Below are 26489 nucleotides of genomic sequence, written 5' to 3' on the forward strand. Positions count from 1 at the left end.
AGGAGGAATCAGAAGATGAAGAGCCACAAACTCCGGGTGTGAGAAGATCAGTTTGAGAAAGAAGGTAGCCAGAAAGGTATAGTCCATCTGCTTTCTGTTCAAATTTTTCTTTATCTATTACTGACGATGATCCCAAAACTGTGAAGGAAGCAGTAGATTCAGAGGATGGAAAACTCTGGAAAGAGGCCATGGTTGATGAAATGGCATCTTTGCACAAAAATGAGGCTTGGGATTTGGTGGAGTTGCCGGCTGGAAGGAAACCCATTAGCAGCAAATGGGTGTTCAAAAAGAAGACAAATGCAGAAGGAAAGGTGGAGAAATACAAAGCTCGGTTGGTAGCAAAAGGTTATTCCTAGGTGCCGGGAATTGATTTTGGTGATATTTTTTCTCCTGTTGCCAAGGTAACTTCTATTAGATTACTTTTATCTGTTGCTGCTGCTTTTGATTTTGAGGTAGAACAGATGGATGTGAAGACAACATTTCTTCACGGGGATCTGGAAGAGGAAATATACATGAAGCAACCTGAAGGCTTTGCGGTGAAGGGTAAGAAAGAGCTGGTATGCAAAAGAAGTCTCTGTATGGGTTAAAACAGTCACCAAGGATGTGGTATCAGAAATTTGATACAATTATACGGGGACTTGGCTTCACCAGAAGCAAAGTAGATCACTGTGTGTATTTTAAATTAATTGGTGACCGTGTTATTTATCTGGTCTTGTATGTGGATGATATGTTGCTGGTTGGAAATAACAAAAAAATTATCCAGGATTTGAAGACCCAGTTTTCCTCCAAATTCGACATGAAAGATCTTGGTGTTGCAAACTATATTTTGGGCATGGAAATTAAAAGAGATCGAGCAAAGAGGAAGCTCTGGTTAAACTAGAGGAATTATGTCGAGACAATATTGCAGAGGTTTAATATGTAGGATAGTAAACCGGTGAAGGTTCCTATTCTTGTAGGTGTGAGGTTATCTGCTGAACAGTGTCCCAAGACACAAAAAGAGGAAAAGGACATGTCCCGTGTTCCATATGCAAGTGTAGTCGGTAGCTTGATGTATGCAATGGTTTGTACTAGACCAGACATTGCACATGTAGTGGGAGTATTGAGCAGGTTTATGTCAAAACCAGGGAAGGAGCACTGGACAGCAGTGAAGCGGGTTTTTAGGTATTTGCGTGGCACTAGTGATTATGGTTTGTGCTACCAAGGAAGATCAAGATTGGACAGAATGTTGGATATTCGTGGCTTTGCTGAGGCAGACTGGGATGGAGATCTGGATCAGAGAAGATCTACAAGTGGGTATGTGTTTAACCTATTTGGAGGTGCAGTCAATTGGATGAGTAAGAAACAATCTGTAGTGGCACTATCAACTACAGAGGCAGAATACATGGCAGCCACTCATGCAAGCAAGGAAGCAGGTTGGTTGCAGAGATTGTGTTCAAGTATGGGGTTAGTACAGGGAGCTATAAGGATAGACTGTGACAGCCAAAGTGAAATTTTCTTGGCAAAGAACCCCGCATATCATTCAAAGACAAAGCACATTAATGTTCAATATCACTTTGTGAGGGATATGATAGAAGACAAAAAGGTGTTGCTAGTAAAGGTGGACACATTAAAGAATACTGCAGATGCATTGACAAAATCTGTGAGCTTTGAGAAGTTCTCTTGGTGTAGAGAGACAATGGGCATTTCAGGGTTGGAAAAATGACTAAGCTCTCTTATGGCCCCTTATGGAAAGAAAGCAACAAGTGGGAGAATGTTGGGTTGTGTTATATTCTTTCCATGACTAGCCCATGTAATTAACTGGGGGGTTAGAGGGGGGGCGGAGCCGCCCTTCGTTGCGCTGATTGTGTAGCGGGGGGGTGTCACAGGGGGTTTGAGGTGTACCCGTAACCCCACTTTATGGGGTCTGGGGTAGCGCCACAGAAAATTTTGGTTTTGGACCCTATGTTATGTTGGGCGGACCCACCTATGGTTTTGTGCATGATTTTCGCACATGTTTTTTGGACGCGATGGTTTTCGTTCCATGGTATTAGACACGATGGTTTTTGGTCCATGGTATTGGATGCTTCGACATGTATAAATATGTATTATAATATTGAAAGGAAAATAATGAAAAATCAAGCTGGTAGTCCCGGTTTTGGGATCCAGGGGAAATCTATGTGTATATGTGTTTTATGTGTTACGCTCTCGCATTGTTTATTTTATGTGTTTTAGAATTCGTATGCAGGTAATTTCTGTACGGTGTTAAAACCTACAGTGAGAAGTGAGGTCTTGGACTAATGATTGATAATGTTTCAAATGTACAGAAAAACAATGCATAGTATTTCTTACCTATTTTATCACAATTTCCAAATCTCCAAACACTTGAAGGTGTTTGATATTAAGGCCGATAACCTTATACAACCCTTGAACAAATGCTTCATATTCGACAGTGTTGTTTGTGCATTCAAATTCAAGCCTGCATGCTAGCATAGTTTTTTCTCCTTTTGGGGTAACTAATATGCATCCTACTCCGACTCCATCGGTAAATTTGGATCCGTAAAAAAATAATTTCCAAAATAATGAACTAACTACAGGTTTATCTACAAAATTTATACACTTAGAAGTATCTTTTGAGAAAAAATTTCAACTTAAGATATAACAAAACTTTTCAAGAAGGGTGAAGTATTTGCATTAAAATTTCCCAGAAATGATTCAACTGAATAGTTTCCGATGATATTGCTGCTATATGCGACTAGCTCATTCTCTCCCTATAGTTTTGTAACGATATACTTTTAATGTTTTTCGCGGTCAACCCTTATTTGATTTGGCTTGCCATTATAGGGAAGCCATGTGTGGGACCAGTTAGTGGCAAAATAGCCATGAAGCTTTTCTGATCAGTCTCTGCTAAGGATTAAATCGTAGAACTCGGGGATATCTGCCACAAGAATGTCAATGACTTAACAAACTTTAGGGTTTTATGAGATCCTGATAGTGACTTGATTAAACTCTCATATAAATTCGACTTGGGATCGGTCTAACTGCACAATGCGCACATCAGACTTTTGGGGCTCAACATTCAATTTCGCACAAACTATTCGTGGTAGAATGTTAGATGAAGCTCCAGAATCAACTAAACAGTTGTGTAGATTCTTGTTGAAAACTTCAAAAGTCAAAAGGAATGAAGGAGTATGGGATTTGGTTCTTCCTCCTGTCAGAGAAATATCGGTAGGACCTGTTATCCCTGTTGGCATATGGCCCAAAATGGATCTAAATAGGCCCTCTAAGTCTTCAAAAGCCGTTAAAATCATGCCAAAGATCAAAACCAGCGTAGGAGAAGAACCCTTAGAGCAGCAGAAAAGCACTATCGGGATGCCAAAAACAAGTAAAAACAGTGAAAAAACAGAGTATCAGAGGCATAAACAAGGGAAGGCACAGTAGTCGTCAGATCTGGTCGATCACTGGCCCAGATCTGATTGGAAAATCGCAATCGGCCAACACAGAGGAGGGCTTAAGGTCGAGCGGAAGACACCCCCGATCAACGATCTCTAATGATCGGATCGGTGGATCGCTATCGGCAGGGGCATAGGCCAATGTTATATGGAAGGACCTCAGGCTTGGGTGATATGCGATAGCAACAAGTCACATCGCAATATCGCATTAGAACATTGCAAAGGAGCAGGGTGGTCATATATTTATGCGATCCAATGAACCGGACCTGATAGTTATATACAGGATATTGCATAAAATTTGAAGTCCGCAGAAAGGCCATTTTCAATGCATTTTCGCAGTTTTTCGTTATTTAACGAAATACAAAGGGAGCCTTGGAGCAGCGCCGATGCGATAAGACCCGGACCTGAAAGGGTTTGGGAATGAAAATATATAAAATTTGAAGTCCGCAGATGAGCCATTTTTAATGTATTTCCGGTGTTTTTAACATATTTCAAAATACAAAGGGAAGATCGGGAATAGGCCAGTTGCGACTTGCGATGCGATAAGTCAGACCCGAAAGGGTTGCTTAAGGCTAATGGATAATATTTCAAGTCCGCCCAAGCCAATTTTTCATGATTTTTAGTGTTTTTCATGTGTTTCAAAATCCAAAGGGAAGCCACAGAAGGGGAATTGCGGCTTGCGATAAGCGATCACAGGCGGACCCGATGGGGGAATAGACAGCGTTTAAGGACTTTTGAAGTCCGAAATAAACAGAGCTGGGCGGGATTTTACAGTATTGCAGCGTTTTTGTATTAAATAGGAAAAAATCATTGCCAGTGTTTAAAAGGATTACAAAGGCCTGAAGACCCATTCCTTTATAGAAACAGAGGCCAGGAAACATTTAAAAGGATTACAAAGGCTCGAAGACCCATTCCTGTATAGAAATAGAGGCTGGTTAACAGAAAGTGGCCTTTTAGAGGATTTCAAGGGGTCGATGCACTCATCCAGACAGATTGCCAGGAGATAGATGGCCGGAAAGGGAAAAAAATGGCCACAGCACGATGCAGCCTGCAATAGAAGTGATCAGAGAGCATCTTTGGCACGAGCGAGCTCCCTGCTAGCGTAGAAAACTACCAGAATGCAATTACTATGTTGTTAGAAGAAGAAAGCTCCGAGCCCATGCGTGCCTAGTTAGGGCATCAAGTTGTTGTAAAGACAGGGAGGATAGATTAAGACACTCCGAGCCTTTGAGAGCTCAGGAGCATTGTGAAAGGCCTATAAATCGCTGAAAGTTAGAAGTAATAAGGGTTCAAATTTTGGAGACTATGGAGACTCTAGTCCTCTAGCTTCTCATCTTCATTCCAGCAATATAAGCTTCTTTTGTTGTTACATGTTCAATTCCCATTTTCTCTTTTGTTCTATGCTTGCACTTGAATAGGTTATTCATGTTTCTTTTATGTCTAATGCCAGATAATTGTCATCTTATCTCTGCATTGATAAATTAGATTTGCAAGCTTCATTTGCTTTCTGTATCTAGCCATTCATATGTGTTTATGTATGAATCTGCTGGTACAGTCAGTATTATCCATTTATCCATTGAATCTATAAACTATTGAGCATTAGTGGTCTAAAGCCTTATATTTTTTAGGGTGTTCATGCATGTCTTGAGTGAGAATAGAGCTGAAATGGTTATTTGACTTGATCCAAACCATCATCCATTCCAATATTTCTGAGAACAATATTGAAGATTATATGTTACTAGGCATCTCCGAGCTACAACCTAGGAGAGCTTCCTGGAGTGATAACATAATTTGCGTCATTGCCGGGGAGAGGAGACTGAAGCTTAGATTCCTTTGGAGATGACACAGATCCAGCTTTGATGATAGGCAAAGTCTGGGAACTTTTTCAATTATAATCATCTATCTGGCGACTCTACTGAATGACGAACCTCTTGGCGACTCCACTTCATAATTCTGGCTCAATTTGTGAGGCATACTAGGAGAAATCCTCAGAAGCCACAAGCTGACCCAATATATGATCCTGAAAAAAATCATCAAAGAAAGAAAAGTATTGCAGAAAGGAGCATCAGGTTCAGGTAAATCTAAACAATATTCTATATCTCTTCAAGAAAATCCTGTAATAGAACAAATACATGTTGAGAGTATATCTTCTAATACTAGCAGTGAAGAAAAAATCTCATAAATTCATAAAGCTCCTTATTCTTTAGGTTCTCCTTTTGTTGTAAGCCCAAAGGAAACCTCACCTCCTATCCATCATACTCCTTTAGTCCTATCAATCACTCCTCAACCCTCTGTCATTCAGACTTCCAGTACCCTTATAGCCACCACAGCTATGGCAGGACCACAAGCACCTACCAAAATGGAAAGAATCATAGCTGCTAGGTATGGACCTCTAGTACTGCCCACTCCTTTGAATGCCATGCCTACTGGAGAATATCAGAAGTATAGGCCTAAGTTCACTGGGACTGAAGGTGTTACAGCTGAAGAACATCTTGAATCATTCTATAGCTATGCTGATAACCTGGACATTAGTGAAGATGATGTCTAGATGAGAGTCTTTGTCCAAAGCCTAGATGGAGAGGCTAGAAAATGGTTCAGAGAACTGACCCCAAGATCTATAGTAGATATTGAGGCTTTAGATGATGCATTCTTAAAGCATTGGGGAGATAAGAAGGATCTACTTTACTACCACACCGAGTTTGGGAACTTAAAGAGGGAAAATGGTGAGTTGTTGGCTGATTTCAATAAGAGATTTAACCGCATGTACAACGAATACCACTTGAAGTAAAACCCACCACTACCTTTGCCAAACTCACCTATGCTAGTGCCTTTGATTCTGATTTCTGTCTGCTATTGAGGGAAAGGTGATGTGCTACTTTGGCTATGTAGCCTTGGAAGTAGAATCAAACATCATGGCTGTAGAGAAGCTCAAGGGGAATGTTGATAGAAGGAGACAGAGGGGCAAGTCTTCATCATCTTCAGATCCCAAGATAGATAAAATGACCAAGATGATAGAGTCATTAGCCTCTGAAATCTCCAAATTAAAGGTTGAGCAACACCTTGGGAAAGGAAGAGTTCCTAGTACCTTTTCTCCTAGAAATCCAAATCCATATAGAAGAGGTAATGAGCAGTTGCAGATTTTGCAAAGAAGCAAAGATGCCAATGAAGACCAAAGGGTGAAGACCCCTTTCCAAAATGTAGTCATGGAAGAAGAGCAGTTTGAAGAAGATGATGAGATCCATTGTATGGAAGAAAAAGGTAGTGCCTCCTTTTTGACCTTGGCTGCCTATGAAAAGTCATTATTCAATGACCAGATCAACCAAGAGTGGGACGGTGAAGCTGTTTTGCAAACTGAAGATCAACACAGATATAATCTGAGGTCGAAGATGAATAATGCCAAGGAAACTCCTGTTCAAAGAGCTGTTGTCCCTGCAGTACATCAAGCTAATAAGCAGAAGCGACCAGCAGTTGATCCCATCATCCTCAAAGCTCCAACCCACGAGGTAAGAGGCCTTAACAAGTCTCCTTCTCCTTTCAGTTTTCAATTAGAAATTCAGAAGCTGAGAATACCTATACCTCTGATTGAACTAGTGAAGAATGAGTCCTTCAAAAGATCCATCCTCAAGGCCCTTGAGCCTAAAGCCATCCAAGCCTCCACTGACTATGTAAATCTGCAAGATGACAAACCAGTTGTTATTCTCAGTCCAATGATTGAAAATTGTGAAGACAGCCCCCCATCATTCGATGTCTCACTGACCATTCATGACAAAATCCTTCATAATTGCCTTTTGGACACAAGAGCTAGCCATAATCTAATGCCCAAGGCTGTCATGGATGAATTGGGTCTTGACATTACTAAGCCTTATGATGACATGTTTTCTTTTGACTCTAGAAAAGTAAAATGTCTGGGATTAATCAAGGACCTAGCCATCACTTTGTCTCAGCTGCCCATGAAGAGCATGATGATGGATATTGTGGTAGTAGATGTACCCCCCAAGTTTGGTATGTTGCTTTCCAGAGGTTGGATCAAGAGATTAGGTAGAACATTGCAAAATGATCCGTCCTATGTTATTGTCCCAGGTTTTGGAGGTGAGAGTAAGAGATTATATAGGGAAGCTCAGTTGGCTTATATAATCAGTGATGAAAAGAATCCCACTAATCATCCCATCTATGCTGTTGACACTGATTTTGGAGCTTGTATTCTTCATATTGAAGAATCCCAGTTAGCCTCCATGCAGCTTAAGAAACCAGTTTTCCATATCGCAGAGGAAGAAGGCCCACAAATTTGGGACATGTTCTTTGATGGAGCTTGCTCTAAGGAAGCTGTGGGGGCAGGTGTAGTCCTTGTGTCCCCCACAAAGTAATGCATTCATTTATCTTTCAAATTAACTTTTCAGGTCACAAATAACATAACAGAGTACAAAGCCTTGATATTGGGCTTAAATGCTGCTAAAGAAATGGGCATCAAAGGTCTGAAAGTGTTTGGAGACGCAGAACTTATCATTCAGCAGGTCAACAAAACTTCCAAGCAAAGCATCCAAGGCTGAAAGCATACAGAGATGAGGTATGGAAGATTAAGGACGCTTTTAATATTTTCAACATTTCTTACATCCCTAGAATGATGAATCAGCTTGTTGATTCCCTTGTTGTGTCTGCTAGCACGTTTATTCCTCCTTTGCCTCCTAAATTGACTTATGAAGTTTAGGTGAAATATAGACCATCTCTACCCGACAATGTCAAATACTAGAAAGTTTTTGAAGACGATGATGAAATTAACAGGTTTTTACAAGTCATTGATGAATTTTCTGAAATGCACATCGACTAAGAAAACGAAACCATGGAAGAATGCAACAAGTCCAAGATAAAGGACGAGATTGTCCGCGAAAGCATTGTCCAACTGCCTAGTAACTATATACCCAAAGGATTGGTGCCCCTAGAGAAGTTGTTTGATCATAACGATGTACCTTATAAGCCTGCCAAAAAGGAAAACGAGTCTGCTGTTCATAAACATAACGTAGGGAGTCCAGCCCATCCAAAATACATAAATCTGTCCACTCACTTGTCTGTTGCCCAAAATTCCGAGTATTGCACGCTGATGAAGCAATTTGCTGATATTTTTGCTTTGGAATACAGTGATCTCAAGACTTATGACACAAACATCATTCAGCATAAGATTCCACTAGAGAAGAACACCATCCCTTTTAAGCAGAAATTAAGACCTATCAGCCCTCTCTTATTGCCTTTGATCGAGAAAGAAATCAAGAAGCTGTTGGATGCCAAGATCATAGTTCCCCTAAGGTATTCAAAGTGGATAGCTAACCTTGTGGTAGTAAGAAAGAAGAATGGAGAAATCAGGCTTTGTGTTGACTTCAAGAATCTGAACAAATGTTGTAAAAAAGACAACTACCCCCTGCCTAATATGGAACACTTGCTGCAAAAAATTTCAGGGGCTAGAGTCATGTCTTTCCTAGATGGATTTTCAGGTTACAATCAGATTTTTGTGCATCCAGAAGATCAGGAAAAGACTGCCTTCACTACTCCTTGGGGCACTTTCATGTACTCCAAGATGCCTTTTGGACTCATGAATGCTGGCGCTACTTTTCAGAGGGCCATGGACATAGCCTTTGTAGGAAAGAAGGACAAATTTTTTCTTATTTACCTTGATGACATAACAGTCTTTTCCAGCACTCACAAGGACCATTTACAGCATTTGAAGAAGGTGTTTCTAAAGTGCAGACAGTTTGGAATTTCTGTGAACCCAAAGAAATCACAATTTGCTCTAGAAGAAGGCAAACTTCTGGGACATATTGTTTCTACTGAAGGTGTGAAGATTGATCCAGCAAGGGTTCAAGAAATCCAGACATTGTCTATCCCAAGATCAAAAAGGGACATTCAATCTTTCCTGGGTAAGATTAACTTTGTAAGGAGGTTCATTCCAAACTTTGCAGAGCTTGTGAAGCACATCACTTCCATGCTAAAGAAAGGATCAGAAATAAAATGGACAGATACTGCAAGAAGCTCTTTTGAAGCCATCAAACAAACCATCATGGAAGCTCCCACTCTAATCAGCCCAGATTACACCAAGGAGTTTTATATCTTATCTTTTGCCTCTTATGATACACTTGCAACAGTTCTGTTGGAGAAAAATGATGAAGGCATAGAACACCCTATGGCCTTTTTCATCAAAACTCTGAGGGATGCTGAACTAAGGTATGACCTTATTGAAAAACAAGCTTATGCTCTCATAAAATCTTTAAAGGCATTCAGAATTTATATCCTGCATTCCAAAGTGATTGCATATGTACCTTCGGCCTCAGTAAAATATGTTCTAACTCAGCCATATATCGATGGAAAGAGAGTGAAATGGATTGCAAAATTCATAGAGTTCAACATAGAGGTGAAGCCCACCAAGCTTGTCGAGGCCAGGGCTTGGCTAAACTTATGGCTGAGGAAAATTGTAGCTTGTTAGACATCAATTGCATGGGTTCAAATTTAGGTGATGAGAATACAGAGGAAGCAACACAAGAGCAAGAGCAGAATCAGTCTTTGGCTAAAAATCTAGCCACCTGTGAATGGTATTCCAACATTGTTCAATTTTTGCAGAAGTTAGAAGTCCCTCCAAGACTTAGCTCAAGTCAAGCATGGGCCATTAAGCTCAGATCAACCAAATTATGCATTCATGAAAACCTACTCTATTGGAAAGACCCATCAGGAATCCTCTTGAGATGTCTAGATAAAGGAAAATCTGTGGAAGTCATGCACCAGTTCCATTCTAGCATCTGTGGAGGGCATCATTATTGGAAAACCACAGCCCACAAGATCCTGAGAGTTGGGTATTATTGGCCTACTCTGTTCTCTGATGTGTGTTCTTTTGTGAGGTCTTGTGACAAATGTCAGAGGTTTGTAGGAAGACAATAGCTAAAATCTCTGCCTTTGAAGCCAGTACACACCAATGGTCCCTTCCAGCAGTGGGGCTTGGACTTTATAGGTGAGATCAACCCACATTCCAGTGGCCAGCACAAATGGATCTTGGTAGCCACTGATTATTTCACCAAGTGGATTGAGGCTATACCCACTAAGAATGCTAACCATCAAGTTGTCATAAATTTCTTGAATGAGAACATTTTCACTAGATTTGGGTGCCCAACCAAACTAGTCACTGATAATGCAGCAACTTTCAAGGCAAAAGAGTTGGTGGACATGACTGAATCCATGGGCATTCAATTGGTGCATTCTACCTCATATTATCCTCAAGGCAATGGCCTTGCAGAATCATCTAACAAGAGTCTTGTAAGGATAATCAAAAAACAGTTGGAGGACAACAAAAAGCGCTGGGATTCCAAGTTGAAGTTTGCATTGTGGGCTCACAGAGTTACCAAAAAGAAGTCCATAGGAAATTCTCCATTTAAGCTGGTTTATGGTGCTGATGCTATTTTTCCTATCCAGCTGATTCTCCCTATGGTCAAATTCCTTCAAGAAGAACATGATGAAATAAATGACATGGTAAAGGGAATGAATAACCTGGTTGAATTACAACAGATCAGAGAGCAACTGGTTGAGAAGTCAAAAGTTTATTAGAAGAGGATCAAAGAAACCTTTGACAGGAAGGCAAAAGTGGACAATTTCCAAGTTGGTCACTTGGTTCTCAAATGGGATGCATTGCAGGAAAAGAAAGGTAATCATGGTAAGTTTGACTCCTTATGGACAGGTCCGTTGGTCATCGCTCAAAATCAGTAGAACAATACCTTTATTCTGCGCAGTTTGGAAGGAGAAGATGTTTTTGGTGGCCCAATCAATGGGCGGTTCTTAAAACTTTATTTCGTTTAAGGCTTTAAAGCCTTGATATGTAAATATGTTTTTTAGTTTTCATTTTCTATGCAAAATAAACACCATGCCTAATGGAACACTATGAGATAGATTTGATTTTGGTTTTACAGGAAAGGTAATGGTCTGTGGTTCTTGAAACCTCATAGGGAGGCTTTCATCCCCAGAAGGAGCCAGTGTTAACCCTGTTGGCATATGGCCCAAAATGGATCTAAATAGGTCCTCTCAGTCTTCAAAAGCTGTTAAAATCATGCCAAAGATCGAAACCAACGCAGGAGAAGAGCCCTTAGAGCAACAAAAAGCACTATCGGGAGGCCAAAAACAAGTAAAAACAGCGAAAAAACAGAATATCAGAGGCATTAACAAGGGAAGGCATAGTAGCCGTCAGATCTGGCCAATCAACGGCCCAGATTTGATCGGAAAATCGCAATCGGACAACATAGAGGAGGACTTAAGGTCGGGTGGAAGACACCCCTGATCTGCAATCTCCGACAATCGGGTCGGAATATCGCAATCTGTGGGGGCATAGGCCAATGTTATATGGAAAGACCTCAGGCTTGGGCAATATGCGATAGTGACAAGTTGCATCACAATATCGCATTGGAACATTGCAAAGGAGCAGGGCGGTTATATATTTATGCGATCCGATGAACCAGACCCGACGATTATATACAGGATATTGCATAAAATTTGAAGTCCGCAGAAAGGCCATTTTCAATGCATTTTCGCAGTTTTTCGTTATTTAATGAAATACAAAGGGAACCTTGGAGCAACACCAATGCGATAAGACCCGGACCCAAAAGGGTTCGGGAATGAAAATATATAAAATTTGAAGTCCGCAGATGAGCCATTTTTAATGTATTTCTAGTGTTTTTAACATATTTCAAAATACAAAGGGAAGACCGGGAACAGGCCGGTTGCGACTTGCGATGCGATAAGCCAGACCCGAAAGGGTTCCTTAAGGCTAATGGATAATATTTCAGGTCCGCCAAAGCCAATTTTTCATGATTTTTAGTGTTTTTCACGTATTTCAAAATCCAAATGGAAGCCACGGAAGGGGCATTGCGGCTTGCGATAAGCAATCACAGGCGGACCCGATGGGGGAATAGACAGTGTTTAAGGACTTTTGAAGTCCGAAATAAACAGAGTTGGGTGGGATTTTACAGTATTGCAACGTTTTTTTATTAAACAGGAAACGATCATTGCCAGTATTTAAAAGGATTACAAAGGCCCGAAGACCCATTCCTTTAAAGAAACAGAAGTCGGGAAACATTTAAAAGGTTTACAAAGGCCCGAAGACCCATTCAAGTACAGAAACAGAGGCCGGTTAACAGAAAGCGGCCTTTTAGAGTATTTCAAGGGGTTGATGCACTCATCCAGACAGATTTCTGGGAGACAAATGACCGGAAAGGGAAAAAAAGGGCCACAACACGATGCATCCCTCAATATAAGTGATCAGGGAGCATCTCTGGCACGAGCGAGCTCCTTGCCAGTGCAGTAAACTACCAGAATATAGTTACTATGCTGTTAGAAGAAGAAACCTCCGAGCCCATGCGTGCCTAGTCAGGGCATCGAGTTGTTGTAAAGACGGGGAGGATAGATTAAGACACTCCGAGCCTTTGAGAGCTCAGGAGCATTGTAAAAGGCCTATAAATGGCTGAAAGTTAGAAGTAATAAGGGTTCAACTTTTGGAGACTATGGAGACTCTACTCCTCTAGCTTCTCATCTTCATTCCAACAATATAAGCTTCTTTTGCTGTTACATGTTCAATTCCCATTTTCTCTTCTGTTCTATGCTTGCACTTGAATAGGTTATTCATGTTTCTTCTATGTCTAATGCCAGATAACTGTCATCTTATCTCTGCATTGATAAATTAGATTTGCAAGCTTCATTTTCTTTCTGTAGCTAGCCATTCATATGTGTTTATGTATGCATCTGCTGGTACAGTTAATATTCTCCATTTATCCATTGAATCTATAAACTATTGAGCATTAGTGGTCTAAAGCCTTATATTGTTGAGGGTGTTCATGCATGTCTTGAGTGAGAATAGAGCTGAAATGGTTATCTGACTTGATCCAAACCATCATCCATTCCAATAGTTCCGAGAACAATATTGAAGATTATATGTTACCAGGCATCTTCGAGCTACAACCTAGGAGAGCTTCCTGGAGTGATAATAGGACCAATTCTATCTAATGAGGTATTAGGAGGTCTTCCCACTTCTTGGGTAGCTTGCGAGATTACAGCAGCGGGAAGCGGAGAAGTAGGGACTGCTTTTAAATATTTGAGCAATAACTTCTGTTGATGTTTCAACTTGCTAAGCTCGTGAAAGGTAATGTTCACCCTAGTCTTTTTCATATCTTCCACTATGTTGTATTCCATTTCATTGGAGACTAATAGGTTTTTAGCTGAAGGTGAATAATTTGTTTGAGAAGGAGCGGTTTGAGTGGATTTAGATGAATATTTCTTACCTATTGTTTTGTCTTTGGGAGCTGGAGTTGATACCTTCTATTTTGAATTTGTTTGTGGCAAATCAACAGGGCTTCTACTCCTGGTTGCAACAAGTAGTGCTTCTTCTACTTCTTCATCGAGAAGGATAAAATCCCACACTCCTTGTAACTCGATTAACTCTTCATCATCTGTTTGCTCTTCAACCGTTAAAACTTCATCTTCCTCCACATCCGATTCAACATTTGATATGGTACTTGGAGGCTTAATATCAGTGGGGGGATTTCTTTTGTATGGTCTGAAAGGTTTCTTTTAGGAAGTCTCTTCTACCTGTTTCTTGATATCAACCATTTCATTGGACATGGTTTTAAGGACTTTTTGTAGACCTTCAAGATCAAAAGGATCTTTAGGTGGTTTTTTCTTGGATTCATCCCTAAAAGTTACTTTCTTGGATTTGCATTATTCTAATGCATTTTTCTTGTCTAAGGCTAGAATATGTTTTTTCTACAGCTATGGCTTCTTTCATGTTTTCTGCCAAAGTTGGTTTGGCAGCCATATTGACAAAAATATTTGTGTTTGAAGGAAGGGCAAAGATGTACCATTCATTTTTTACTTCATCATTGGGCATAGATGCTTTTGGGATCTTATTCAATAACTTGTTAAAACGTGAATTGAAGTCCTTAATTAGTTCTCTAGGTTCAGCTTTCAAGTTGGAGAGATCATTGATAAGAGTAGTCGTTGATCTGTCATCTCCAAACTTGGTTAGGAATTTCTCTTGAAAGGCATCCCAACTATTAATGGAACCCGATGGTAATGAAAATTACCATGACCCTACTGATCCTTGTAAGGTATAATGGAATAATCTTACAACTGCATCTTCTTTGAATACTTCGTTTAGGTTTATGGACAACATAAAATTGTTTATGTGTTCTTCAACTGGTAAACCATCATCAGGATTGAACTTTGGTAACCACTTTTCTGGATGGGCTGGAAATGGATGTAAGGGTCCTGCCATTCGTACAGCTCCTGGATTTGTCCATGGCCTCTGTGGGTTTTGAGCCATCGTAGGTGTCTGTGTAGAGGAAGATGTTCCTGTATTTGAAGGTGATTGGGTAGAGGAGCCATGTGCTCCAGTACCAATGTAAACCACGATCTGGAGTTGTGAGGCAGATGGTTGGTTTTGCGATGAAATGGATGGAATGAATGAGGATGTTTGAGGTGATGAGAGAACCTCGCTATGGGATTCAGATTGTGTCTTCTTAGCTCTCTTACGTTTTGGTAGAGGGAATTCAAATGGGGCGATCCCAAACTTTTCACTATGTGCCTAGTTAACTTTTGAGATGAGGGGAACTGAGAAGAAACACTAGCTTGGGATAACTTAGATTCTTCTTGAGATATTTAAATCCCCTGTAGCTTATGGATCAAATACTGGACTTCAGGGGTTTCTATAGAAGAAGATTGATCTAACTTTTTTGAAATCACAGTAGTGGATTCTAAAGGGTTCTTTACAACTTCTCGCTTAGGATTTGGAGATTCGAAATGTGATCGAGAAGTTGGAGGAGATGGTGAGGGAGTTTAACTCTTAGAATGACCTGTTTGATTTGAATTTACTTGGCATTCACAGTTAGGCCCTCCTTCTAGCACCAAAATTTTGAAGCCCCAAAAATCGTTGCTACAATATGGGGGAAAACCAACCGATCTGAACCTTGGTTAGTAGCTCCTTTTTCGTTTGGTGTAGTGGCTTCGACTGGGGATAATGGGACACTAATGGGACTAGTTTCCCAGAAGAGATTTTGATAGTGTTGATGGGGTGATACGTGATGTAACGGGGGCATGATTAAGCTAAGTGTAATCTAATCTAAACTACTAAACACATGCATATATCCTAGTTTAAACACTATTTAAATATAACTATACCCGTGGATTAAATACACTATGCGATCTACAATGATGTCCTACAACAGTTGGTAATATAGATCATTCAACTATAATAGGAAATGAAATCGTTTAACAGTAATCATTTTGGATAAATAGTTAGCCAAAACGATTGTGAAAGATATATCGCATATAAATAGTTCATGTATTCAGAATAAAGTCAAAGCCAACATCATACAAAAGTACAATAATGCTAATTGTAATTTATACTTTCATACATAAAACAATTAATAGAAGAAGTATTTCATGATACATGAATAAAACAAGATCATAAGATAAAAGTACCATATATGACAAGTCCTGCTCATGTGCTTCAACAATATTGACCAACTTTCAATCAATCCAACATATTCTAAGAGTACAAAAGTGCATTTTAGTAGAGCATGCTAGATATTTAAGAGAAAATAGATCATGTTCCATTCATTCCATCAGAACCTCCTCAAAAGTATAGAAGTGCAATGTTTCGAAGAATGTTTCTGATAAAATTTTTGGACCCCTCTCTAAATGCATGAGAGGGGTTTAAATACTAAATTATACGTCCTAAAATATATTATTACAAAAATAACTGAGGAGGTTTAAAAGACCTACCTCAAATTATGCAAAAATAAAACTAAAAATAAAAATAAACTAAGTGACTAACTCCTTTGCATTTGATCTTGGAGATCGCAAATATTTTTCATAGGCTTGAGCTGCGTCGGTTGGCCGATCACAGATTTCAACTGTCCAACAAATATAGCGTCTATTAGCGTTGGAACCATTTTTTGTGTGGAAGTTGTTAAGCATCTCAAGGCCATCCACTGGCTGTGTGGTTTTACCAAGAATTTCCAATATGCTTACCGGTTTAGCTTGCTCATTTGTCTAATCACTTCCTCCTTTTCCTTCATTGCCTGCCTCCACTACTACTCTAATTGTTTGACATTTGGAAGAAATTTTGGTATGCTTTCTGTAACAAGGTTGGTGCCATGCAAATTTTAGTTGATGGATTCTATTATGCTGCTCGCTATTGCTGTTGCCCTTTCCACTTGCTTGGCCCAAGAATCCCAATCTGTGAATAAGATTTCTTTATGCGATTCCTCCAGTTTTGGAAAATCAGTGTTTCTCCCTTCTTCTGATTCTTGCGAGGTGATAAAGTCAGAAATATTTTTATGGATTTCTTCATACTCAAGTCTCATGTCGACAACTTGGTTTGTTAGCTTATCACTGATCTCACAATAAGGACTTATTTGCGAGATTTTCTAGCAAAGAACTTCCTTCTACTGCATCAGTTGGGAGTTAAGACTTAGCACTTCCTTTATGAACTGATCGATTTGTGGATTGTATTTATACTTATCTGTCATAGCTTGTATCCATGCATCTCTTTCTGCTAGGCTGGCCTGATGTTGTATTTTCATTTGTTCAGCTTCTTGCTGGAGCCAAGCTACTTGTAATTCTGCTTGTTGATTGGATTTCTCTTGAGCCAATTGTTGTTCCAACAACATAATTCTTTGTTCCTTTTCTTTAAGCAGCATTTGGACCTTTGTCGCTTTGTCAATAATTGTTGTAGCATAGGCTCCTGCGAATTGCGACAATCTTGTGATATTTTCTGATGGGTCCATGGGCGAGTCCTTCCATACAATGTCCATTGGTTCATTGTCAGGAGTCGTAATAGCTGCAACGTCTAACTTTCTTTTCTTCCTCTATCTTTTGACGACAACTTTGTGGGTAGGACTGTAAAATACATCCAGTGGAGGAATTTCCTCAATTCTCAAAATAATTTCTGAAGTGGGGGTGGCAGGAATGAGCTCAACGTCATGAGTTCCTACAATTTTCTCTATTGTTGTCTCTTGAGTTGATTTTTGCTGTGGCTGATTAGGAGTCTGTATTTCAGATGTTTGTTTATCTGTGTGAAGCTTCTTGTTGAAATGTTCCCATTCCCTTTTCAAATCAATAACTGGGGTTTTTGCTAACTAAGTGGATGTGGAGTGAACTTCTGCCTGTTTCTTTACCGTGGTTTGCTCGATTGTTTCCTCTGTAGTTCCAGCTGTGTCCCTTTCAGACTCTTTATTTTTATTGCCTCCCCCATTTTGAGACTGGTGCTCCGAGTGCTCTGACTCATGAGTAGATCTCTCTTGGGTTTCTTCTTCGGAATTCTCTTTGGAGCTATCCTCCAAGCTTACACTGGGAGTTGGCTCCCTTATTGGTTCAATTTGTAGTAGGTCTAATGGGACCTTCAATAATCTCCTCTTTTTGTACACATGGAAAGCTTCAACATCATCTACGGAAAAAAGTAGTGATGCCATATGCGTCACTTTTGAAAATGTTTCTTTTTGTAGGAAGAGGTCATTGAAGGCATCCTCTTCATGGGTGAATGATTTCACTTTCACCATAGTAGTGAAGTCCTTAGTAGTGACATTTGGGTCATACTGCTTTCTCGGGATTGTAGCTAATTTCAGAGACTTCATGATATCTACTTTTTTGCATGCATGTCCAAAATCATGTAGCGCAAACACACCACATTGCAATGAAAATTTCGGCCAAATGGCCTTCTTCTGTTCTTTCAATCCTTTGCTTAACCCACCTTCCCCTGCCGTTTGGTAGGCTATCTCCTTGGCCATTAACTTGCCGTGGATGTAGTATGGGAGAACATGTAGTGAAGAAATGCTCCCAAATACTCTGATATAGGTAAATGTTTCCTCCTCAAACCATTTGGCCATAGGAAAAATATCTACTTCAACTTCTTTTGAAAACCTAGGGGCGGTTGTGTTGTAGACTTGTTTATGGATAGGTAGCATAACTCCTTGACAAATATTATAAAAATTGGGGTGAAACTGAGACTCCCACAAAATCTTATGGTACACATGGATAGGAAGTGGGTCATAAGCGGTCCACTTCCATCCCATAATGGGAAATTTGGAACTAAAACAGATTGCATCCATTACAAAAGCGCTCATGAAAAATGGGGGATAAACCCTTAAAGAGGGACTTCTCTTTCTCCTATATTCCATAATGGCTTTTGCCAAATTATCAGACAAAATTTGAGCCCAATTCATTATCGTTGCGTTCACAGCTGCATCTATTAATGGAAGCCATTCTGGGGAAAATTTGGTGCTATCGGGTTTATCGAACAATCTACATAGCATGGTTGCTGCAAAACTATAAGGGGGAGAGATAGATGTCGTAGAATACATACCCATCTTATCCCATTTGAGCTTGCCTTCGCTTGCTGTCTAGGTTCATGTGACGTCTACCGGGTCTTCATTCTCCTTAGAAAATTGCTCGAGGAACTGTTTATTGTAGAGCTTCTATGGCTCTGGTAAATGGTACATTAGCTGTAGGCTTTCTACTGAAAAAGATCCCATAACCTCTTGCCTGTGATTCTTGAATTCTTTGTCTGAGACGTCCACCACATCAATTATCCACTTGACCATATCTGTGTATGGGATTATCTTCGGTCTTGCAGCTATGCGGTGTAGGAATGAGCATGTTGTCTCGAAGTAGGAGGCGTCAGAGGAATCATGAGCATCGACTGTGGCCTTTGCTACCAGTGGCCTTGGTTTTTCCTCTTCTAACAAATCATACATGGCCTCCCAAGTTGAAGTTCCTCCGTCTCTGCTGCATGTAGTATCAGAGAAAAGAGGAATCATTTCTGACTTTTCAGACGCAACTGCCTTTCCCCTCTTTGCCATTGCTTCTAATGAATCTTCCTGCGGATGAAATGGAGCAGAGTGGAAGATATCAGATAGACACAAGCAAGAATGAAAACGAGTATGAATGATACATATAACCTTGAAAAGGTGACAAGAAAGGAGTTTTAATTTGTAAGTTTTAACCCTGTACAGAAATTACTTGCATACGAATTCTAAAAATAGAAAATAAACAATGGCGAGAGAATAACACATAAAACACATATACACAGATATTTTCCCCTGGATCCCAAAACCAGGTCTACTAGATTGATTTTTCATTATGTTCCTTTCAATGTTATAATACATATATATACATTCTGAAGCATCTAATACCATGGACCGAAAACCATCGCGCCCAAAACCATGTGCGAAAACCATGCACAAAACCATAGGTAGGTTCGCCCACCTAATATAGAGTCCAAAAAAAATTTCCCTGGGGCGCTACCCCGGACCCTGTAGAGGGGGGTCTAACTGCCCCCCTCAAACCCCCCGCTGCGCAATCGGCACAACATAATTAAACACAAATGAAAAGATATCGTATCATGTCGAGCTGCTTTTCAACATAAATGCCATTAACCCATACTAAATATCCACTAATGGTTTGTTATTGCTACATTTATTGCTCATTAATGTTCTGCATCGTAAAACGGGAAGAAATTTTTTAAGGTGGCGAGCTTTAATTTGCGAGAATGCCAATTTTGCGATTGCGATACAATATCGTATTATCGCATATTTGATTGTGCAATTTCTTAGTGTTCCTTAGTTTCCTGCGGGATGTGAGATGCGGTGTGTTCTTTATTGTTTAAAGCGTAGTTTATTTGATGGAATTTTCACCTTATAAAGCGTTTGTTTGTTTGTTTGTTTTGTTTTAATTGCGAGATGGATTTAAGTGCTACTTTATGTCATAGGCTTTAATCGGGTCCGGGCTCTTATCTCATTTCACAACATTGCGTGACTCGTAAGTTTTAAGACCTTTCCTAAGTGTTTCTGACGTGATGCGATAATGTTGACCGCCTCATCGCAATATCGCATTTCGCATGTTTCATGAGAGTGCGTCCTTTGTGAATGGCGATATGCGATACGACTTTTGTTTTAATAGGAAATGCCTTATGCCTTGGTTTTATACGAAAAAGTCTAATGATATTTAAGTTAAGCACGATGATCTCTTTTGATCGCTTTTTGTGTGTTTTGCTTGTTAACAAGGCTTTTGACACACTTGGTCCAGCGATATGCAAAAAGGCGAGTATTACTAGCTTTCAAAGGGTTTTGTCTTGATATCTTGCTTTATTCCGAAAATTTAAAAGAAAGTGTATAAATGCTAAATTTGTTGTATGGAAGGATTTTATCAAGGGTCCCTATTTTTTTTTTTTTTCTAAGTAAAGTCTATCTATTATATAAAAAAAGGTAAAAAATATTTACAGAGAGGTATAGACCTCTGAGGGGGCTACAGCCAGCCCTCTATCACAAAATCTGCTGCATACAGCACTGAAATATCTGATTACAATCCATAATGCAGTTTTCAAAAGACAATAACCCCAAAATAGAACATCCTGCTTTTCCCGCCATACAACAGTTCTGAGACTTTTACAAAAGATTAGAAAAAAACTCCTATAAGCTGGAAGATAGTAGTGAACCATAGTGAGAAGACTGGAGAAAACCACTGTACGCAAGTTCAAACAAAAACTTCATTCTGAGACTGCTCAAGCCTGAGGTGGCATGTCTTCATCCGCGTCCATGTCGCGGCCGGTGGAACTGACCCATTCGACCCCCATGTTCTCCTCTGGAACCTGTTCTGCGCGCTCCGGCAGAGACATCATGTGTAGCCTATTGCCTGAGGAGGAAGCTGGAGCGCAAGGAATGATATCATCATTAGCAGAGATTGAATGCAGGGGCGAATCCTCGCGCTGCTCTTCAGTCCGAAGCGGGTCTGGGGCATTGAGAATGTCACCAGCTTCATTTTCATGAGAATTACTGGGGCTGTGGGAGAGAGGACTGTCCCTGATGTATTCCTCTGAGCTTGAGGAGTCCTCTTCTTCCTCGGAAAAAATAACAGTGAGCAGGGCAGAAATGGTGGGCTTGTGCAATTTGCTTTTGAATTTGAACCGACAGGAGTGAAGGGAACTATGCAGAGAAGGACCAGAATGTTCAGAGGACGAGGATGACGGAGATTTGGAGGCGAGCGGGACTATACAGGGAGGAACGGGCTCTCCTCTGCCCCTGTTACCCCCACGACCACCATAATTGCTACCTCTGCGGGGAATTCCGCGCTGTCGGGGAGCCATTGCAGGGTGGCGAACCAGATTATGGGCGCGAAAGCACAGCAAACACCAAATATACCAGTATCCGGAGGATTGGACACAATTAAGACTCTGAACTTCTAACTCTCCCCTTAAACCTTCAAGTCTTGGTCCAAATTGGAAATAATCGACCGACCCACAAGCAGAGACGTGAGCTATGCCAGAATGAAGCCAAGAAACCAGATAGTAAACATACCAAATGCAAAGCGTGTTCGTCGTTAACCAGGTGATGAAATTGGCCAAGCGTCTGCGCCTATGCAACCAGGGAGGTTTCCAAACGCGCCCCTCTGCCTCAGGAGCACGCGTACCAAATCTCGCAGGAGCGTAATTGCCGGAGGAACAACAAATTCCTGAACACTGCCAAAGGAATGTCGAATGCCTGAGAGCTGCCTTGCTGAACCTATTGCCCATCTTGATAAACAAACCTCGCCTGCCGTGAGCCAAGTGAGGAGTTAAGTCACTTAAATGCTCTGCCATTACAATTAATCGCCGCAGACTCCAGGCCGCCAGCTGCCCTCCTCGCGCGCTTGGGCATTTACATTAACCGTGCCACCCGCATCCGGGGGAAGGGTCCCTATTTATTGATAGAATACTAGCTATTATATTAATAAATCGGGGGGGGGGGGGGGGGGGGATGTTGATTAGCACAACAGGACTATAGCTCCATATCGCCCCACCTCATTTCTCGAGGTATAACTGTAAACATAGCAAAATCTGATCTACTCATATTGTTGTTACTACTGCTATGTTGATGCTTCCGCACTACTTGCTACAACTACTGCAATAATGAGTATGATCTCCCCAGATCCTGAAGCACTAGCTTCCATAGGGATGCTCCCTCTGATACTAGACTCCCTCTGAGTCTCGATCTCACTATGGGAAATATATCTGCTCCCTCTTGGTAACTCACATTATCCTCGTGTATTGGAAACTGGACTGCGTAGCTTTACACTAGGAATATCCTAGCTGGAATTGCACCTGCATACTACAACTGGGCAATTCACACTGCTTGTGTCACTGCATTTGCTCTGCAATTGTCTCCCGAGTACTGACTGCAACTAGATTTGCAACTATCTAATGGAAGATTGTGTCTGTTAACTGTAACGAACAAAGTTCATATACGCAACAATAATCTTTAGAATACTTTGAAGCTAAGAACATCCATTATAGGACTAGTAATTTGATATTGAATATTATATAAACGAATTGCTAAGATGATTACAAATGAGGGTGAGGGTCTGCCTTAATACCCTAGGAGGGTTTCGTTTTACAAATGGACATGTCCTTAGAACATGCCTCTTCAATACTAACTATTTGTTAGTTTAATCATTAATTATGGTTATTATTGTTTACATTATTTTTATTATTTTCTATAAATTATATTCATAACATTGCGTTCCTCTTCAAAAAGCTTTGTCCTCAAAGGTTATTGATGAAAGGGCTTGATCTCTTTTCCCATTTCGAATATCTTCTTGCCTCAGAACTTTCATCTTCATTGATACAAGACGATATGATCCTCTGAGTGATAAAATTTTTTGTTAGACTAAGAATGGATCTGACCGTCCTAGATTAATAATCTATGGAATCTTCCGACCATTGGAATTTTGTAAAGGATTGTTATCATAGGAATTTATTTTTCAAACTTCAGCATTTCTTGGAACATAAATTTGTTGCTTCCATTCTGATACCAATGTAATGAAAAAAGTTTGTATACACAACAATAATCTTCAGAATACTTCGAAGATAAGAACATGCATTGTAGGACTAGTAATTGAATATTGAATATTATCTAAAAGAATTGTTGAGATGATTACAAATGAGCGTGAGGGCTTACTTGTATACCCTAGGTAGGTACCCATTCACAAATGGACATGTCCTTAGAACATGTCTCTTCAATACTAACTATTAGTTAGTTTAATGATTAATTATGGTTATTATTGTTTACATTATTTTTATTATTTTCTATAAATTATATTCATAACACTGACATTGAACCTTCTACTATGATATTGTGACCTCCTATAGAAAAGGTGATGGTCCTGTTGCAACAATCCGGAATTGATCTGATTGATATCCTTTTTGCAGCTATGCTGGAAGCTTCCCATTCAGCATATTGGAGTTTCATACTTCTCCTCCTCTTGGATTTGGTGCCCCATTATCTCCTTTCAAGCATAGTCCCTAGCTGGGACCCTTCATTTCTTTGCAATTCACACTTCCTCTTACACTTGTTTCCAGAAACTGGAAGTCGAACTGTTGCCCAGATCCACATTCTGACTAACTTGCACGACCTCCTATGGAAATCTCGTACGATCATCCCTGCAGAGTTGAAAAATATGGAAACTCAAAATTGGAGAAAATAAACTTGGAATCTCCCTCTGTGTGTGCACTTTCTTTTCCACCCAACGTTGATTCTGCTACTGTAAAACCCTTCTAGAATCACTGAATATGGAAAAATGATTTTTCTCTGCCAACCTGCACTGAAAATTTGATTTTTCCATCAATTCGAATTGCCTGGCTTAGGCTTTGCGCAAGCTCCATAAATTTGTTCTACTGCTCCCTCTGAACAACGAATTTCCACTTTCGTTTATGAGCTTCCATGTCTGATCAATATTGCTATGATACCATGTGAAAATTTCAAGTCTGAAATCCTATTGCAACAACTAGTATTATTTATTCTATCTGTTAATTAAATTAGCAGTTTATTGTTACGACAACAATGAAATAAACAGATTGCAATATTCATAAAAATACTACATAAAATAATGGCGCTGGAAACTAAGAAATGCTGCAACAAACACATAAAATTTGACACAATTATTTTTGGAAAAAATTCCCCAAAAAACCCAACTTGGGAAAACTGGTGTAGTATTTGATGCTTTTATATTATTAAGCGACAGTGAATTTATCTGAGTACAATCTGGATGTCGAACACTAGCTATCTTGCATAGAAAATACTGCGAAAATATCATGACGGAAATTACCCTCACTTTGACCAATCCCGACAATTGACTTCCACTAAAAATCAAGTCATCCACCTAGCCCTGCGCATCTTCTATATCACCCTAGCACAGTTTGCTACACGCTCAACCTGCACTTGCACTACTTGCACTAGCTCTGCTCAGAACAACTGAAAATCAAGTTGTCCTACCTGCTACTAACAGGGAAATGCTTATATGGCTCCATGGAACCTTTGCCTAGCCTCTGGAACTAAAAACATCTTCTTCCTTTAGCAAAATGAACTGACCCTTGAAGCTTCTGCGCTACCTCCACGCAACTTCCTAGAGAAATTTTGGCCTCTCTGCAAATGCACTCACTATATATGGAAATATTCCTTCAACTTCATTGTCCCTGCCCATCTTTATCTCTTCTTCCTTTTGGTTCGAGCTCTTCTAGCTGCTACCTCTGGAAAATCAAATTGCCCAAGGAAATAGATCTTTGTGTCTCCATAAGCGTGTTCTCCATTTACCCATTGACTTCTTCTTATAATATTACGTTGGACCTCCAACAACCAAGATTAAAAATTAATCAATGGCACGAATTATTTCCCAGACGATCCGTGTTAGTTTCTAGATGATTCATACCTTATCTCAATTAACTCTGGTTAATTTCCTAAGTTTATACTAAGGAAATATTAAAAAATAGGCCAATAATTTAATTGAGACATTTCTAGGTGGAATTTCCAGAAATGATTTCTCAGTTATGGAGAGCTCATGTGTTTTAGCATCTCCACGAAGTTTTGAGACTAGAACACCTCTGATTCTACAAAAACTAAAAAATATCCCCTTGCTCCCCTCATTTTCCCCTTTCTTTTGGATTTATTTTTCATTTCTGTGTTTCCCCCGTTTCATTCCCCATCCTCATTCTACCATCTCCATCCTAGCATGGTTTCCTAATTTTCTTTCCCTTTTCTCTCTTTCTCTCTCTCTCTCTCTCTCTCTCTCTATATATATATATATATATATCTCTCTCTCTATATATATATATATATATATATATATATATATATATAGATATACAGGATTTACGATTGCGGATAAAAGTATCTCCTTTAGGTCGGTGGCTAACATAGAAAAATAGAGAGATAAGGAACACAATGCTTTTACTTAAAGTAAATAGATGATAGAGTGAGGCCTACTTGGAATCCTTCACGCACTTTGCTCCTTCTTTAGCTTGGAAGCTCCAATTCTAGCTCTGAATGCCAAAATTAGAACCTGCATAGTCAGATAACACAAGCCAAGAAACTATGAGATCTATGTAGTATCATCTAAATACTTCATTCAATAGATCAACATGGTATTGAAATATATGAAATAAAAACATCACATATAGGAAAATAATGAATTCTTTTCATTAATATAAATGGAAGGAGATTACAACCATAAGTAGCAGTTGATCTTGTAGAAGAGCTCTTCCAAGTTGTTGACTTGTCCTTGTCAGAATATGCACCTCCAATCACCCTAAATGCATGAGATGATGACCACTCACTACAACAACATAAGGGTAGAATCACTCTCCAAAAGCCAACCCCCAACCACATAGAAGGCTGGGAATATATAGAGAAGTATGGTAAGTTGGGAGTTCTTATCCAATTACCAATCTAGGGTAAGAGATCCACCTTTGATGGAGGGATAGGATCAAAGGATAAGTGGTGAAAACTCCAATGTAGGGAAGGATAGGATCCGAATGTTTTATCCAAGGTAAGTAGTTGAAACAACTTTTGGAAACTCCTAGAAGGGTAAGCTTCTAGAATCCCTATCATTCTCCTGGATTCTTAGAACCAACGCAGGTGTAAAGAGGAGTAACCTACTGGTGACCGACATATGCCATAGTGGAGCAACCTGCTGGTGAACGCACCCCAGTAGGATTAAAGGGAGCGTTAGTCCTTAAACTAG

The sequence above is a fragment of the Pinus tabuliformis genome, chromosome 3_1, assembly GCF_031772625.1.
Source record: "Pinus tabuliformis cultivar Carrire ecotype Pingquan chromosome 3_1, CPIR1, whole genome shotgun sequence".
Taxonomy (NCBI): domain Eukaryota; kingdom Viridiplantae; phylum Streptophyta; class Pinopsida; order Pinales; family Pinaceae; genus Pinus; species Pinus tabuliformis.